The 17,403-nt window shown below is 39.1% G+C and overlaps 1 non-coding gene and 1 pseudogene across 1 annotated transcript; one reads left to right on the top strand and one right to left on the bottom strand.

Moving 5' to 3' along the window:
- Positions 1-5,732: 5,732 nt before the first annotated feature.
- On the top strand, positions 5,733-17,106 carry LOC129543304 (placental prolactin-related protein 3-like; annotated as a pseudogene).
- LOC129543916 (U6 spliceosomal RNA) lies at positions 9,869-9,977 on the bottom strand. The gene has a single exon (XR_008683373.2). It is a non-coding gene; the product is annotated as a U6 spliceosomal RNA (small nuclear RNA).
- Positions 17,107-17,403: the final 297 nt, after the last annotated feature.

The following is a 17,403-nucleotide window of genomic DNA, read 5'->3' as shown; positions in this document are numbered from 1 at the left end:
TTTGGAGGGGAAATTGTCTATCCTGTAAAAAATAGCATGCATTTTATATACTGTATTTCAATATATAAAACTCAGTTAACCATACACCAAAACAAATTACAGAAATACAAATAATCCCATTTACCATTGCATCAAAAAAAATAAAATACTTAGAAATAAATTTAAGCAATTGTGTAAAGATCTATGTATGAAAACATTCAAGACACTCATGAAAGAAATGTTTAAAAGACACAAAAGGAAGCATATTTCATATTTACTGACTGGAAGAATTAATATTGTTAATACATACATACTACCCAAAGCTATCCACATATTCACTGCAGTCTCTTTCAAAATTCCAAGGCATTTTTCACAAAACAGAAAAAAAAATTCTACGACTTGTATAAAACTGTCGTTGTTGTTCATTGCAGCGTCATGTCTGACTCTTACTAACTCCACAGACTGCAGCACGCCAGATTTTCCTGTCCCTTTCCATCTCCTAGAATTTGCCCAAATTCATGCCCACTGAATTGGTGATGCCATCCAACCATCTCATCCTCTGTCACCCTCCTTTTCTTCTGCGTTCAACCTTTCCCATCATCAGGGTCTTTTCCAATGAGTCGGCTATTCACACTACATGACCAAAGTATTGGAACTTCAGCTTCACTTGAGTACTTCAAAAGAGTATTTCAGGATGGCTTCCTTTAAGGGTGACTACTTTTGATCTCCTTGGTGCCCAAGGGATTCTTGAGTCATCTTCAGCACCACAGTTTGAAAACATCAGTTCTTCAGCACTCTGCCTTCTTTATTGTCTGTCCAGCTCTTACATGTGTACATGACTACTGGAAAGAACATAGCCTTGACTAAACAGAACTCTGTCGGCAAAGTGATGTTTTTGCTTTTAACACGCTGTCTAGGTTTGTCATAACTTTCCTGCCAAGAAGCAAACGCTTTCTAATTTCATGGCTGCAGTCACCATCCACAGTGATTTTAGAGCCCAAGAAGAGGAAATTTGTCACTGCTTCCACCTTTTCCCCTTCTATTTGCCATGTAAGTGATGGGACCAGATGCCATGATCTTACCTTTTTTGATATTGAGTTTTAAGCCAGATTTTTCACTCTCCTCTTTCACTGTCATCGGAGGCTGTTTAGTTCCTCTTCGCATTCTGCCATTAGCATGGTATCATTCACATATCTGAGGTTGTTGATATTTCTCCCAGCGAGCTTGATTCCAGCTTTTAGGACTCATTCAGTCCAGCATTTCGCATGGCATGCTCAGCATATAAGTTAAATCAGCAGGGTGACAATATTCAGCCTTGACGGACTCTTTCACTAATTTTGAACCAGTTTATTGTTCCTTGTCTGCTTCTAACTGTTGCTTTTGTACTGCATACAGGTTTCTCAGAGGACGGGTAAGGTTTGTCTGGTATGCCTGTCTCCTTAAGAATTTTCCACTTTGCTGTGATCCACACAGTTTGGTGAGGTCAATGAAACAGATGTTTTTTCTGGAATTCCCTTGCTTTCTCTATGTTCCAGCAAATGTTGCCAATTTGATCTCTGGTTCCTCTGCCTTTTCTAAATGCAGCTTGAACATCTGGAATTTCTGCGTTCACATAATGCTGAAGCCTAACCTCGAGGAATTTGAGCACAACCTTACTAGCATTGGAGATGAGTGCTCCTGTTCAGTGGCTTGAACATTCTTTAGTACTGCCTTTCTTGGGAACTGGGACTAGGATTGACCTCTTCCTGTCCTCTGGCCACTGCTGGCTTTTCCAAATTTTCTGACATATTGAGTGGAGCACTTTATTTTATTTTATTTTTTTATTGTTTTCTGTTTTATTTATTTATTATTACTTTTTTAAATATATTGGTTGGTTTTGCTATACATTGACATGAATCCGCCCTGGGTGTACATGTGTTCTCCCTCCCGAACCCCCCTCACACCTCCCTCCTCCCCATATCCTCCCTCCATGTCATCCCCGTGCACCAGCCCCAAGCATCCTGTATCATGCGTCGAACCTGGACTGGTCACTTATGATAATATACATGCTACAATGCCATTCTCCCCAATCATCCCACCTTCACCCTCTCCCACAGAGTCCCAAAGACTGTTCTGTATGCCTATGTCTCTTTTGCAGTTTCGTATACAGGGTTCAGGTTACCATCTTTCTAAATTCCATATATATGCGTTAGTATACTGTATTGATGTTTTCTTTCTGGCTTACTTCACTCTGTATAATTGTCTCCAATTTCATCCACCTCATTAAAACTGATTCAAATGCATTCTTTTTGATGGCTGAAAAATACTCCATTGTGTATATGTACCAAAGCTTTCTTATCCATTCATCTGCAGATGGACATCTAGGTTGCTTCTATGTCCTGGCTATTATAAACAGTGCTGCAATGAACATTGGAGTACATGTGTCTCTTTCCATTCTGGTTTCCTCGGTGTGTATGCCCAGGAGGGTGATTGCTGGATCATATGGCAGTTCTATTTCCAGTTTTTTGAGGAATCTCCACCCTGTTCTCCATAGTGGCTGAACTAGTTTGCATTCCCACCAACAGTGTAAGAGGGTTCCCTTCTCTCCACACCCTCTCCAGCATTTATTGCATGTAGACTTTTGGATAGCAGCCATTCTGACTGGTGTGAAATGGTATCTCATTGTGGTTTTGATTTGCGTTTCTCTGATTATGAGGGATGTTGAGCATTTTTTCATGTGTTTGTTAGCCATCTGTATGTCTTCTTTGGAGAAATGTCTGTTTAGTTCTTTGGCCCATTTTTTGATTGGGTCACTTAGTTTTCTGGAATTGAGCTGCAGGAGCTGCTTGTATATTTTGGAGATTAATCCTTTATCAGTTGCTTCATTTGCTATTATTTTCTCCCATTCTGCAGGCTTTAATAGCATCATATTTTAGGATTATAAATAGCTCTGCTGGAATTCCATCAGCCCCACTAGCTTTATGGGCAGCAGTGCTTCTTAAGACCCACTTGACTTCACATTCCAGAATGTCTGGCTCTGAGTGTTAAACTACACCATTGTGATTAGGTGGGTCATTAAGATATTTTTGTATAGTTGTTTGTAATATTTCCATCTCTTCTTGGTTTATTCTGCTGTATTAAATCACAAAACACCAAAGAGTCAAAGTGATATTGAGAAAGAAGAACAAAGTTTGAGACTATGGTGGCTGATTTCAAATTGTATTAGAAAACTTCAGTGATCAAAACAGAATGATTTGCTTCTGTAACAAAAACAGACACATAGAGCAACAGAGCAGAACAGTGAAGCCAGAAAGAAATGCACACCCATATATTGTCTGTTAGCTTATGAAAAAGGAGCCAAGAATATCCAGGGGGAAAAGGACAAGCTTTTCAATAATAATACTGGGAAAACTGGATAGTCCTATAAAAAAATGAAACTGTGCTCCTCTCTTTTACCATCAGCAAAAATCAACTATAAAGGGATGAAAACATTGACATAAGACTGTAAGTGAATAAACCCCTAGAAGAAAACATTGAGGTACTCTTCTTGCCGTCGGTCTTTGCAACGAGTTTTTGGATTTCACACCAAAAGCAAAGGCAACAACTGCAAAAACAAACAAGTGGGACCACATCAAACTCCAAACAAAGGAACATCAACAAAATCAAATGGCAATTTACAGATTGACAGAAGATATTGCCAAATCATATATTTGATAAGGGCTTGATATCCAAAAATACATGAGACATACAACTCAAGGGCAAAAATCCCAAATAATCCAAATTTTTAATGGAGTGTAAGAAAGTAAGAGTTTCAATAAATCTGAAGATTAGTCTGTAGACGAGAGACACAGCGAGGTTTTCCTTCTAGAACAACAAAAGCCTGTGCCTTCCTGGCATTACTTTCTTCATCTCCACTCACTTGTTTGACAATTGCAGTTCACAGTGTCCATTCTTCAGTCAATAGCAATCGCCCCACAGTGAGCTATGATATGTACTAAGACAGCCCCATGGGAGGGGGGAGGGAAACACTAATATTTGCATACTTACCAATGAGGCATATCAAAAGGAAGGTAATTTCCAAAGTTTACCACTCCATTGTTTTCTATATTTCATTTCCTACTTGAGCCACCTAGAAAGGAAAATGAATTAACATACCTCAATAATAAATAGATAGAAAATCAGTTTTAAATGGGAGCATTAATGGATTATAATTTGGGCGTAATTTATTACTACTGTTATAACTGTTGTCCTTTTGATTCTCTACTGCATCCATTAATAATTTATTATAAATATTAATACCAACACAGTGATACATACTACTAAAGTTAAAGTGAATAGAGAAAGACATAGAATATATTACGCAAGAAGTGAAAGTATGGGAAGTCAGCAACTGTAGCAAAGTAAAGGTCAGTATTGCCTTCAGAGGAAGGAAGGTTCTCAAAGTTTCTTGAAACATCATGAATGAGCCAGATGTGAGGAATTAGCTTAATCTGTAAACCAGAAACTCTACCAGCAGAAATTTAAGTTCATAAAAACATCACGATGCTAAAACCCAAAATTTAGCCAGAGAATAGGGTAGGGTAGGGTAGGGGTTCAGTTCAGTTCAGCCATTCAGTCGTGTCCGACTCTTTGCGACCCCATGAATCACAGCACGCCAGGCCTCCCTGTCCATCACCAACTCCCGGAGTTCAATCAAACTCATGTCCACAGAGTCAGTGATGTCATCCAGCCATCTCATTCTCGGTCGTCCCCGTCTCCTCCCGCCCCCAACCTTTCCCAGCGTCAGAGTCTTTTCCAGTGAGTCAACTCTTCGCATGAGGTGGCCAAAGTATTGCAGTTTCAGCTTTAGCATCAGTCCTTCCAATGAACACCCAGGGTTGATCTCCTTTAGAATGGACTGGTTGGATCTCCTTGCAGTCCAAGGGGCTCTCAAGAGTCTTCTCCAGCACCACAGTTGAAAAGCATCAATTCTTCGGCGATCAGCTTTCTTCATAGTCCAACTCTCACATCCATACATGACCACAGGAAAAACCATAGCCTTGACTAGACGGACCTTGGTTGGCAAAGTAAAGTCTCTGCTTTTTAATATACTATCTAGGTTGGTCATAACTTTCCTTCCAAGGAGTAAGCGTCTTTTAATTACCTGGCTGCAATCAGCATCTGCAGTGATTTTGGAGCCCCAAAAAATAAAGTCTGACACTGTTTCCACTGTTTTTCCATCTATTTCCCATGAAGAGATGGGATCAGATGCCATGATCTTTGTTTTCTGAATGTTGAGCTTCAAGCCAACCTTTTCACTCTCCTCTTTCACTTTCATCAAGAGGCTTTTGAGGGTAGGGGTAGGGTATATAAATTCTCCATTCCTTAGTGCATCAGGCACTCAAGGACCACCCTCACTGAAGTCTTTCTCTATTGCTCAACCTACAGGTACCAGCATGGAGAAAGAGATATCTTTATTCCACAGGCAGTTGAAGCCTACTTTTATGACCTCATGGCTTTCCTTAAGAAGCATCCATGCAGCAGATTTCCTCCATCCCATCCCATCAGGCTGACTCCCCACAGTCAACAGGAGTCCACACCCTGGGATCATTCCGCAATCCCCATGGCTCCAGCTCCCAGCTCCCGTGGACACCAGTGGACTTACAGCCCTGTCCGAGGTATGAAAGGCTGCAGCATGGCTTGTCTCTGTGGTTTTCTCTCCGTTCAGACTGTCACAGATTAGTTAGTTCACTCCCCAACCGCTTCAAATGACTCCCCCGTCCCAGTGGACGGCCATGGACGCGGGGGTCTCTCCCCTGCGCTTCAGCTCCCTCTCCCCCGGGTGCAGGCTGGTCCCACTTGCTCTGCCCCTTCTTTCCCCTTCCTCCTTGTCCCCTCTTTCCTTTGTCCTACTGAGCTCTGTATGGATCCGGACATTCCTTCTCAGTATTCAGGGAGTCCTGCCAGTGTTCACCTGGTATTCTGTGAGAACTGTTGCATTCTAGAAGCATCGGTGGAGATAGGTGTACCCCACTTCCACCTACCCGTCCATCATCTTGTCCACCCCCATTTGTACATGTATTAGAAACGAGTCTCCCTTTAAGTAACACTGCCATCACCACACATGTTTAACTTTTGCTTTTTGAGGAGAACACAGGTGAGTTCCACTGTCTTCAGTTTGGTCAGTCATTCGGTCATGTCCGACTCTTTGTGACCACGTGGACTGTGGCTGCCCAGGCTTCCCTGTCCATAACCAACTCCCAGAGCTTGTTCAACCTCATGATTAGATCCCATGATTAGATCGTGAAGCTCAAATATTAAAACCTCAGACCTTATTAATATTTTATGCATGAAAATATACAACCTTTAAAAATCTCTCCCTATTTGTCCTACCCTCCGGTCTTTGGCAATCATTTTTCTACCTTGAGTTCCATCATTTTTTTTTTTTTCTGTGAATCCTTATAGTTGAGATCATGTGGTATTTGTCGTTCTCTGACTTAGCGTAATGCCCTCCAGTTTCATTCATGTTGCCACAAATGGAAGGATTTCTTTTTCAAATGACTAAATAATATTTACCTATATATGTGACATCACATTGTTTTAATCCATTCACCTGTTTGATGATACTCAGGTTGTTCCTATACCAAGGCTACTGTGAATAATGCTGCAATGAACATGGGAATATAGATCTCTCTTTGAGACAATGATTTCATTTTCTTTGACTATGTATCCAGAAGGGGGATAATGGATCACATAACCATTCTCTTTTTAATTTCTTGAGGAACCTCCACAGTATGTTTCCATGGGACTTGCACTGGTATACAGCCCTGCCAACAGTGCATAAGCACTCCTTTTTCTCCCCATCCTCAATAACATTTGTCATTTCTTACACTTTTGGTACTAGCCATTCAAACAGGTATGAAGTGATATATTTGTGCTTTTGATCTGCATTTCCTTTGATTATTAGAGATGCTGAGCATCTTGTCATATACCTCTTGATCATCTATATGTCTTATTTGTGGGAAAATGTCTGTTCTTTATAGATGTAACATACATTATGTTTACTATATTCCAGTATATGAAACTCAGTTGCCTACCTATATATCAATAACGAACTATCAGAAAGTGGAATAAAGAAAACAATCTTATTTACTATTGCATCAGAAAAAGATAAAACACTTAGAAATAAACTTAAGCAAGGTGTTGAAAGATTTTATGCAAAACCTTTAAGTCATTAATAAGAGAAATTTAGAAAGAGTTAAATATATGTAAAGTTATGTGGTTGATTCAATGTGTTTCTTGAGGTAGGATTTGTATTACTATAAATTTCCATCTTAGAAGTGCTTTTGTTGCATCCTCTAGGTTTTAGATCATCATGTTTTCGTTGTTCTTTGTTTCTAGGAATGTTTTTATTTCCCTAATTTCATTAACATCTTCATTATTTAGAAAAGTGTTGTATAATCTCCATTTGTTTGTGTTCTTTACAGTTGTTTTTTTTTTTTCCCCTATAATCGATATCTAGTCTCATAGTATTGTGGTCAGAGAAAATGCTTGATATAATTTCATTCTCCTTAAATTACTGAGGTTTGATTTCTGACCCAGGATGAGGAAATGTTCCATGCGCACTCGAGATGAAAGTGTATTCTTCTGCATTTGGATGGAATGTGCTGAAGATATCAATTAGGTTTGTTTGCTCTAATATTTCCTTTAAGGCTTATATTTCCTTATTTATTTTCTGTTTTGATGATCTGTCCATTGGTATAGGTGTGGTGTCAACATTCCCTACTATTATTATGTTACTGTCAATTTCCCTTTTTATGTCAGATAGTGTTTACCTTATGTATTGAGGTGCTCCTATGTTGGGTACCTAAATAGTTAAAATTGCTATGTATTTTCTTGGACTGATCCCTTGATCATTTGCTAGTGTCCTTCTATATCTCTTATAATAGTTTTGATTTTAAGGTCTATTTTTTCTGTTACAAGAATTGCCAATCTGGCTTTCTTTTTTTTCCATTTGTATGGAATATCTTTTTCCATCCTCTCACTTTCCAACCGCATGTGCCTCTAGGACTGAAGTGGGTCTCTTACAGATAGCATGCATATGGGTTTGTTTTTTTATCCATTCAGTCAGTGTCTTTTGGTAAGTATGGGAGAAGACAATACAAATAAAACGACAGATAAAGGATTGCTTTCCAAAATACAAGCAGCTCAAACAACTCAGTCATCTTAAACAAAGGCAAGAACTGCAAAAATAAACTAGTGAGACCACATCAAACTCAAGCCTTCCGCACAGAAAAGAAGCCATCAATACAATGAAATGACAACTTAAGGAATGAAACAAAATATTTGCAAATCACACACTTGGTAAGGGCTTCATATCCAGGTATATATAAGAAACTCATGCAACTCAGTAGGAAAAGAAATCAAACAACCCATATTATTAAATAGACAAAGGATGAGTAAGTGTTTTGAAAAATCTGAAGATTAGACTGTAGATGAAGACGCTGTAAGTTTTTCCTTCCAAAATAGAAGTCTGTGTCTTCCTGGCATTGCGTTCTTTATCTCCAATCACCTGTGAGGTGATTGCAGTTCAAAGTATACCTTCTTCACTCAATAGCAATCACCTTACCCTGAGCTATATGAGCCTGGAATAGCCCTACTAACTATAAAAATCTAATAATTACATACTTAATCTTGAGGCATCTAAAATCCAAGATGATTTTCAGAATTTCCACTCCATTGTTTTCTACATTCTATTTCAACATTGAAACACCTAGTAAGGAAAAATGTTAGGGGACCTCAATAAAACGTGCATAGAAAGTCATTTAAAACTATGAGCATTACTGGATTATAATTTGTGGGAATGTATTATTACTAACACTATTGAAATTTTATTCCCTTTAATTCTCAGGTACACTGGGTTGATATTTTTTAAAAATAGTGATACCATCATAGAGACACAGAGTACTCAAGTTACAGTATATTGAAAAAGACATAGCTTATGAAGCAGGAAGTGAAATCACAGAAAATTAGCAATGGTATCAAAACAAGGGGAAGTATTGCTGAGAAATAAAGCACAGTTCTTTAATTTTTGGAGACAACACGAAGAAGCCAGATATGAGCCAACCAGCTTAAGCTGTGTACCAGAAACAGCACCAGAAGGAAAATGAAGTTCATAAAAATATGCTGATGCTAAACGCCAAAATCCAGAGAGTAAGAGAATAGGGTAGGGTATATGTAGATACTGAAAACTACTCAGAGAGGTAGACATGGAAGCAAATACACTAATGAGCGTCAGAAAACTCAAAGCACTAAAGGGTCTGAAAAATAAATCTTACAGAGACTTGGTACTCTGATCAAAAGAATAAGAGAATCAAACTAGAAAACCAGACTATAAAGATTTGTGCACATGATAGAACCAGAGAATGCTCAGGGGAGAAAATTTCAGACATAGTGGACCAGCGAACAGAAGCCTCCAGCATCAGGAACAAAAACCCCGGGCAGGACTCATGACTGTGCGCTCCCGGGAACAGCCTCCGTCTCAACGTTTGGGCACTATACCACCTAAAAGCGAACGCGGACAAGAATTATAGCTTGCTATGACACTGAATCAAGACAATAGTGTTTGTTAGCTTACTTTTCTCAGTCAACTATAAAGTTAATGAATCACTAACCAATGATCATTGGCACCATCAGTTTCCAGTCAGATCCTCTTTAGTATACAATAGATATCTGAACCTGTCATATGAGCCCCAATAACAGTTTTATTAATTAAATTTATTGATGTTTAATTGAAGGGTAATTGCTTTACAATACTGTACTGCTTTCGGCCAAACATCAACATGAAACAGCCATAGGTATATCTATGTCCCCTCTCTCCTGAACCTCCTTCCCACCTTTCTTTCCGTCCCACCCCTCGAAGTTGTTACAGAAAAATATGGAAGGTTTCACAAATGTGTGTGTCATCCTTGGGCAGGGGCCATGCTGATCTTCTCAGTATTATTCCAATTTTTTAATATATGTGCTACCATAGCAAACACATGAAAAACAATTTAACAGAAAAAAAATCATATAGTTAGTCACCTAGCAATAAATAATCAATTACATTGGGAATTAGGGTATTCTGCCATATTTACTGCCTCTTATAAAATCAAATTTTATGAGGTCCAAAGTTCCGTGTAGGAGTTAGGCATATATTTATGCATAACACATGTATACATGACATAAATATATGCACACAAATACGTCTATATTACATAAGCTATTATTTTCCTTGCCTGTTGCAATAAGCTCTTCAGCTGATGAGATAGTCCCAAATTTCTCCAACTTATATGTCTCCTTCTTGAGAACCACTTCTTTTATTTTCATCACCTAATTTTAAATAACCATTTTATTCTTAGATATCATGCCCCTTTAAACTAACTAAGAGCAGAGAAAACCTAGTAAATGCTGATATCTTATCCTTAATTAAATTACCACTCTTCTGGTAAATTGGAAAAAGAATCATGTTCAGATCTCATTCAGAAGGGTAAAATCTCTATTTTATCAGTTCTCTTGTACAAACTAAATTCTTGCTCAGTTCAGTCTTAAATTCTGCTTACTTACAAAGGACGGACAGGAAAAGTAATATTAAAATAACGCTTGCAAGAGTCTATGATTTTATTCTACTGTTGGCCAAAGGTGGGGCAAGGAATATTTCTGAAAAAAAACCCCGCCAGTACAGGTTCGATGAATGATACAGGATGCTCGGGGCTGGTGTACTGGGATGAACCAGAGGGATGGGATGGGGAGGGAAGTGGGAGGGGGGTTCAAGATAGGGAACACATGTACACCTGGGGCAGATTCATGTCGATGTATGGCAAAACCAATGCAATAATGTAAAGTAATTAGCCTCCAATTAAAATAAATAAATTGATAAAAATTAAAAAAAAAAAAAAACATCATGGAAGCATGAAGGTCTACTTCTAATATCAAAGAGGAGATGTTTAGAGATGGTTCAAAAACTAATCTCCATGGGTTGTCAAGATGTACTCCTGACCATACAGATAAATTTTGTCCCTAAAAAGTCAAAGTCAGGAAAGGGCAGGCCTTGTTCACAGAGTCAATGATGTTGTCTTGGGTGCTGACCAGGTAATATTCTTGTATTAGAACTGAACTGAACCATTTGGAGACTTATTTGCTATTTTCTTGAAGAAACAAACGTAATGTGAAGATTAAAGATGCATAAAAGTAGAAGAGCTGTCAAGGTGCCTAGAAGAAAGGCTAGCCAGGAACCAGGCTCCCACCCCGATCCTCACACAGGGTTGGGGGCGGGGATGAGAGACAGAGGAAAAGACACAGAGACACAGAGAAAATTCTCAGGTATTTCGCTTCATGAAACACTAAACCTATTGGATCAGTGTTCCACCCTAAGAGCTCATTTAACCTTAACGGGCTTCGCTGGTGGCTCAGATGGGAAAGAACCTGCCTGAAATATGAGAGATCTGGATTCTATCCCTGGGTCTGGATGAGTCCCTGGATAAGAGAACGGCAAGCCACTCCAGTATACTTGCCTGAGAGATCCCATAGACAGAGGAGTCTGGTGGGCTACAGTCCATGGGGTCCCAAAAAGTCGGAACCCTTTTCAAAACACAGTACTTTGGCAGTTAGGGCTCTAACACATGAGTTTGAAGAATACACATTCAGTCCATAACACTGCCTGACATAAAGCACTTTTAGGTGGGACTGGGGAAAAGGAAGCATGTTGCTTTTCTGGTCCTTCACTGTCTCTCTGGGCTTTCTTCTCCAGGCTCAGAGTAAATAGCCAATAAATGAGAACTGCTCTGCAGTGAAATGGGTGGATGGAACATGTTAAACAAAGCTGAATGCCGTTCACAAAAACGAATAATGGTAGTTTTTTTAATGCTACAAATTATTGTTTTAAGATTTGCAGTGAATAGGTTTAGAGCTACAGTAGAAGGAGAGTTTACATTTGGAAACAGTTATTCTCTTTCTGATGAAAGTATTTGAAAGTTGTATGTTAATTCTTTTAGGTCAATCAAGGAGCCCACGGTAGAGCAAAAGTTAATAAAAGGCAAAGCTAAACGTTCCACTAAACTGAACTGAACTGAAACGTTCCACTAAAATCACGCAGTTCTTTTTCAGTTCGGTCAGTACAGTTCAGTTTCTCAGTCGTGTCCGACTCTCCGCGACCCCATGAATCACAGCACGCCAGGCCTCCCTGTCCATCACCAACTCCCGGAGTTCACTCAAACTCATGTCCACAGAGTTGGTGATGCCATCCAGCCATCTTATTCTCTGTCGTCCCCTTCTCCTCCCACCCCCAACCTTTCCCAGCATCAGAGTCTTTTCCAGTGAGTCAACTCGTCGCATGAGGTGGCCAAAGTATTGCAGTTTCAGCCCCAGCATCAGTCCTTCCAATGAACACCCAGGATCGATCTCCCTTAGAATGGACTGGTTGGATCTCCTTGCGGTACAAGGGACTCTCAAGAGTCTTCTCCAACACCACAGTTCAAAAGCATCAATTCTTCGGCGATCAGCTTTCTTCACAGTCCAACTCTCACATCCATACATGATCACGGGAAATACCATAGCCTTGACTAGACAGACCTTGGTTGGCAAAGTAATGTCTCTGCTTTTTAATATACTGTCAAGGTTGGTCATAACTTTCCTTCCAAGGAGTAAGCGTCTTTTAATTTCCTGGATGCAATCAGCATCTGCAGTGATTTTGGAGCCCAAAAAAAATAAAGTCTGACACTGTTTCCACTGTTTTTCCATCTATTTCCCATGAAGTGATGGGACCAGATGCCATGATCTTTGTTTTCTGAATGTTGAGCTTCAAGCCAACCTTTTCACTCTCCTCTTTCACTTTCATCAAGAGGCTTTTGAGTTCCTCTTCACTTTGTGCCATAAGGGTAGTGTCATCTGCATATCTGAGATTATTGATATTTCTCCCGGCAATCTTGATTCCAGCTTGTGCTTCTTCTAGCCCAGCGTGCCTCATGATGTACTCTGCATATAAGTTACATAAGCAAGGTGACAATATACAACCTTGACGTACACGTTTTCCTATTTGGAACCAGTCTGTTGTTCCATGTACAGTTCTAACTGTTGCTTCCTGACCTGCATACAGGTTTCTCAAGAGGCAGGTCAGGTGGTCTGGGATTCCCATCTCTTTCACTCACTTGTTTTTGTTTCATCCTCCATGTTTGACTGTCCATTTTTTTTTTTCCAACTCTTCCAAGTAATCTCTTTAAATGTTACTTGCTGCTGCTAAGTCGCTTCAGTTGTATCAGACTCTGTGCGACCCCATAAACGGCAGCCCACCAGACTTCCCCGTCCCTGGGATTCTCCAGGCAACAATACTGGAGTGGGTTGCCATTTCCTTCACCAATGCATGATTGTGAAAGTGAAGTAGCTCAGTCATGTCCGACTCCTCGCAACCCGTGGACTGCAGCCTACCAGGCTCCTCCATTCATGGGATTTTCCAGGCAAGATTACTGGAGTGGGTTGCCATTTCCTTCTCCATTAAATGTTCATAACTTTTGCTAAAGATACGTTTTTCTCTATCAATGTGTTAGCTAGATTTTTCTACTCTTATTATTCTCAGACCACTGCTTAGTATTTCCTATAACTTTATGCCATGTTTTTCTGATGTACCATTTTGTCACCATAAACAACATTGTATTCTGCACCTGGGATGAACACTAAGCTTTTTGGTGTGTGGATTCAGAGATAAGTCAAAGTCATAACTGTATAACTCCTTTTAAGGTAATATATTGGCTCTAACCCACAGTAAACAAGAGATTATGGTTAAATATAGGTGCATACATGCATTCTGAGTCACTTCAACTGTGTCCAACTCTTTGCAATCCAACTGACTGTAGCCCAACAGGCTCCTCTGTCCATAGGATTCACCAGGCAAGAATCCTGGAGTATGCTGCTGTACCCTCTTGCAAGGGATGCTCCTCACCTAGGGATCAAACCTGAGTCTTCTTATATCTCCTGCATTGGCAGGATGATTCTTTACCACTACCTTCACCTGGGAAGCACCAACTATTGGTACATATGTATAATATTTGGTTCAAATACTGAAAAAAAAAGATAATAATAAAACAGAGAAGGGAAAAGGATAAACTTAGAAAAGTTAGATGTAAATTCATTCGTATAGAGACAATGTATAGAAAAAGTATGAAAAGAATGAATTTCAAATTTTGTGATGCCCCCCTGTTAAAAAAATTACACGTCTATCAAACATGTTAATGTTCTGGTAATGAATTAATCTTCTGAATGCCCAACAACCCTAACTAATTGCCTGATCCCTTTCAGGATGAAAAATATGCCCAGGGATAACAGTACTGTATCAGTGCCACGAACAGCTGCCATACCGATTCCCTCTATACTCCTGAAGAAAGAGAAGAAGCCCAACAGATGAACGTGAGTCTTTCACCTGGGTTTTTCACTGGATCAAATGAGACAGTATGTAGCTTAGCAGGCTTCAGACTATTAGAGGTAATGGTAACGGTACATGCAGTAAAAGTTGGAGGGACAGTAAGCAATTGAAGAAAAATGCAGTTGATGAAGAATGAACAAAATCAAGGGATGAATAAAGATCTATAATAGTAACATAAATAACAGATCTATAAATTGTCCATGCGGAGAATTTTAGTTCAACCCATGCATTTGACACAGGATTGCAGCTATTATTCTGTATGAAAATAGGAAATGAATGGGAACTTCCATGTGTAAAATATAAGATTGCAAAAGTCATGAATATGTAAGAAGCACACCCAGTTTCCATTACTCCCTGTTATTGGTGACTCCTACGTGGGTGTCCTATACTGCAACACCCAAGCCATCCCGTCTGCCTTTCAAGGCTCTGCTGATTCTGCTTCTACTTCTCTGACACCAACTTCACTTGTCATTCTCAATGACTCTTCTGTCACCTTTTATTCTTAATTTGTAACTTTCCCCCACAATGGCCTATAAAACATTGCTTTGCTTCTCATGGCTGCAACAATTGCCTCTGTTCTGAGGGTAACACAGTTTACATGTCAAGCCTCAATCATTTATAGCAGCTCCAAATTTTCATCGCTATAATCTCTCCTTTCTGATTTCATTCATTATCCTCGTCCTAATATTATTTAAAATATTTTAACATACATTCCCCCTTAAAACACTGTCTTCTCTCTCTATGACTTTCTTAATGATACCAACATTCTTTTCCTCTTTTAAGCTCATTAATAATGCAGGTGATCAAGTAAAGGAAAAAGGTCAAGGAGGAGGAGGAGTAGCGATTTTTCAATAAGCTTAAATTTAAAGTTTATTGAGAGTTACTACATAGACATACATTTTACTAAGCACTTTATGTGCATTAGTATATTTTATCCTATTCAGTTCTCTGTTCTTTACCACTAAAAAGTTCATGGCTTTAAAGAAATCAAGCATATTAACTAGAGATCTTCAGCCCCTGGGATTTTCATGCTCAATTCTGCAAGTAGTAGTGAACTAGGGGGCAAAACCCTCCATTGTGAATCCCATTGATGCTGTTACTAAAGACAATGCTGTGCCATTTTCTGCCAGGACACATGTCAACAAAACAGACTGTCTTGATATCAGCTAGGGGGCTGGTGTTGGGATCAACTGAGGAAAGAAAGCCTTTTTAGGAATGTCATGTCTTCTTTGTTGTCCCTTTGTTGTGATATCATAAAACAATTGCCAATCAAAAATCAACACGAATGACTCATCTGATTCATTAATATGAATGAATCACTGGGTGACAATGATGCGGGCACAGGTGGAATCCCTCGTTCCTGGGTCAGGAACTGCAGGCACACATTGACTTGCCATAAAATACTTAGATTTCTCTCACGCAAATATACAAACTTTGAGTGGTAGAATTTCAGAGGAAAAAAATATTCTTCATGCTATAAATTAGAACGCATCAGAAGAATTAGTTCCTAAAATAATCAAGATTTTTAATAATTCAGCGAAGTGGGAATTAATAGCTTACATTTTATGTTTTTGCAAATTTTACTACCTTCAAAAATCTCTGCATACACACAGGAATAACCAAAAGTTTTTTAGGTCAGCTGCTCTGAACAAAGATCGCATGTTACCAAAACCACTGAATTCTGATTATTTTAATGAGACCGTTTCTTATGGTTGCTTAGAATGAAGACCTTGGTAAGTCGATACTCATGTTACTGTACTCCTGGAATAGACCTCTGCATCATCTAGTCACAGACCTGCGGAGTTTGAAAGAAGTCTCAGATGTTATCCTATCAAGCGCCAGAGAGAATGAGAAAATGTCAGACAAACTTCAAGGATTCATAGAAAGGCAATTCAGCCAAGTGAGCATCCTACTGAGGGCTTTCTTGCTTTGTTCATGAATAAAAGATGTCACCTCTGTAATACGTAAGGAGTTTGGAAATATCTCATTTTGTAAGAAAAAGATTCATGACTTCTATATTCTAGACTGTTACTACATACAGCAGGAGCTTAGTCATTCATAGTGATAGATTGTACTGTAAATGAATCTGAATCTCACTGCAATTTTTGACATGTTCAGCCTTCCCTGCATTGCACACAATTCCACCAAAAGCTTGCCTCTTCCTGGGCACAGGTGGTTGAAATATTTTCAAGAGTAAGAGACTAGAGAACAGAATTTCCAAGATCAGCATTTTCTTCAAAGTAACCCAGGACATCTGCTATTGAAGTTTCACTTGTCTTCTTTCTCTGTTCTCAAATCAAAGGATGTGAGTAGGAAGAAAAAAAGGAGAAAGTTAAAATTAAACTTGTGTTATGTTTCTACCTTTTAGATTCCTAATAGTTTTCTCATAGGTTGGCTCCAAAATCCATATCTAGGGAGTTTTAAATTAGTTTGTATTCCCCAAATTATAATTTGATAATTAGAAGGGACAAAATAAGCAAACACTAATAAAAGTCATAAGAAGTCACTATCTATTGGGTATTCTGATGATTTTTCGAGTCAGGCTGAAGATATACGAGGCGCGCATTTACTGGTCAGGACTCCCTTCCCTGACATCCAGTGATGAAGACAGGCGTCATTCTGAATTTTATAACCTGTTCCAGTGCCTGAGTGGTGATTCATAGAAAGTTGACATGTACACCAAGATCCTGGCATGCCAAATCCACAAAACGTGCTAAATCCACATCCATCCTGTCCAGCTCTGAGATGGTCATAATGATCTATCCCATAGCAAGTTTCTTTGAAATTTACACCTTTTTAATGCTTGCTCTGTGAAATGGGTCTTCTCTTAAAAAAAAACAAAAAAAAAACACAGACTCTGTAGAGATGTCAAAATCTAAGAGGGCAATTTGCTAACATTTCTTGTCTTCATTTAATAGAAAATCAAAAGAAAATCCACAGCTACAATTGAGAGAATGAAGCGCCTATTAAAATAAGTCACAAATAAGAGAAGCTGGCATTACAAAGAAGACCAT

This window comes from Moschus berezovskii, chromosome 23 (assembly GCF_049115385.1).
Source record: "Moschus berezovskii isolate FMDL1 chromosome 23, NW_MosBer_1.0, whole genome shotgun sequence".
NCBI lineage: Eukaryota > Metazoa > Chordata > Mammalia > Artiodactyla > Moschidae > Moschus > Moschus berezovskii.
Note: the sequence above shows the minus strand (reverse complement) of the source record. Positions and strands in the feature narration are given on the sequence as shown.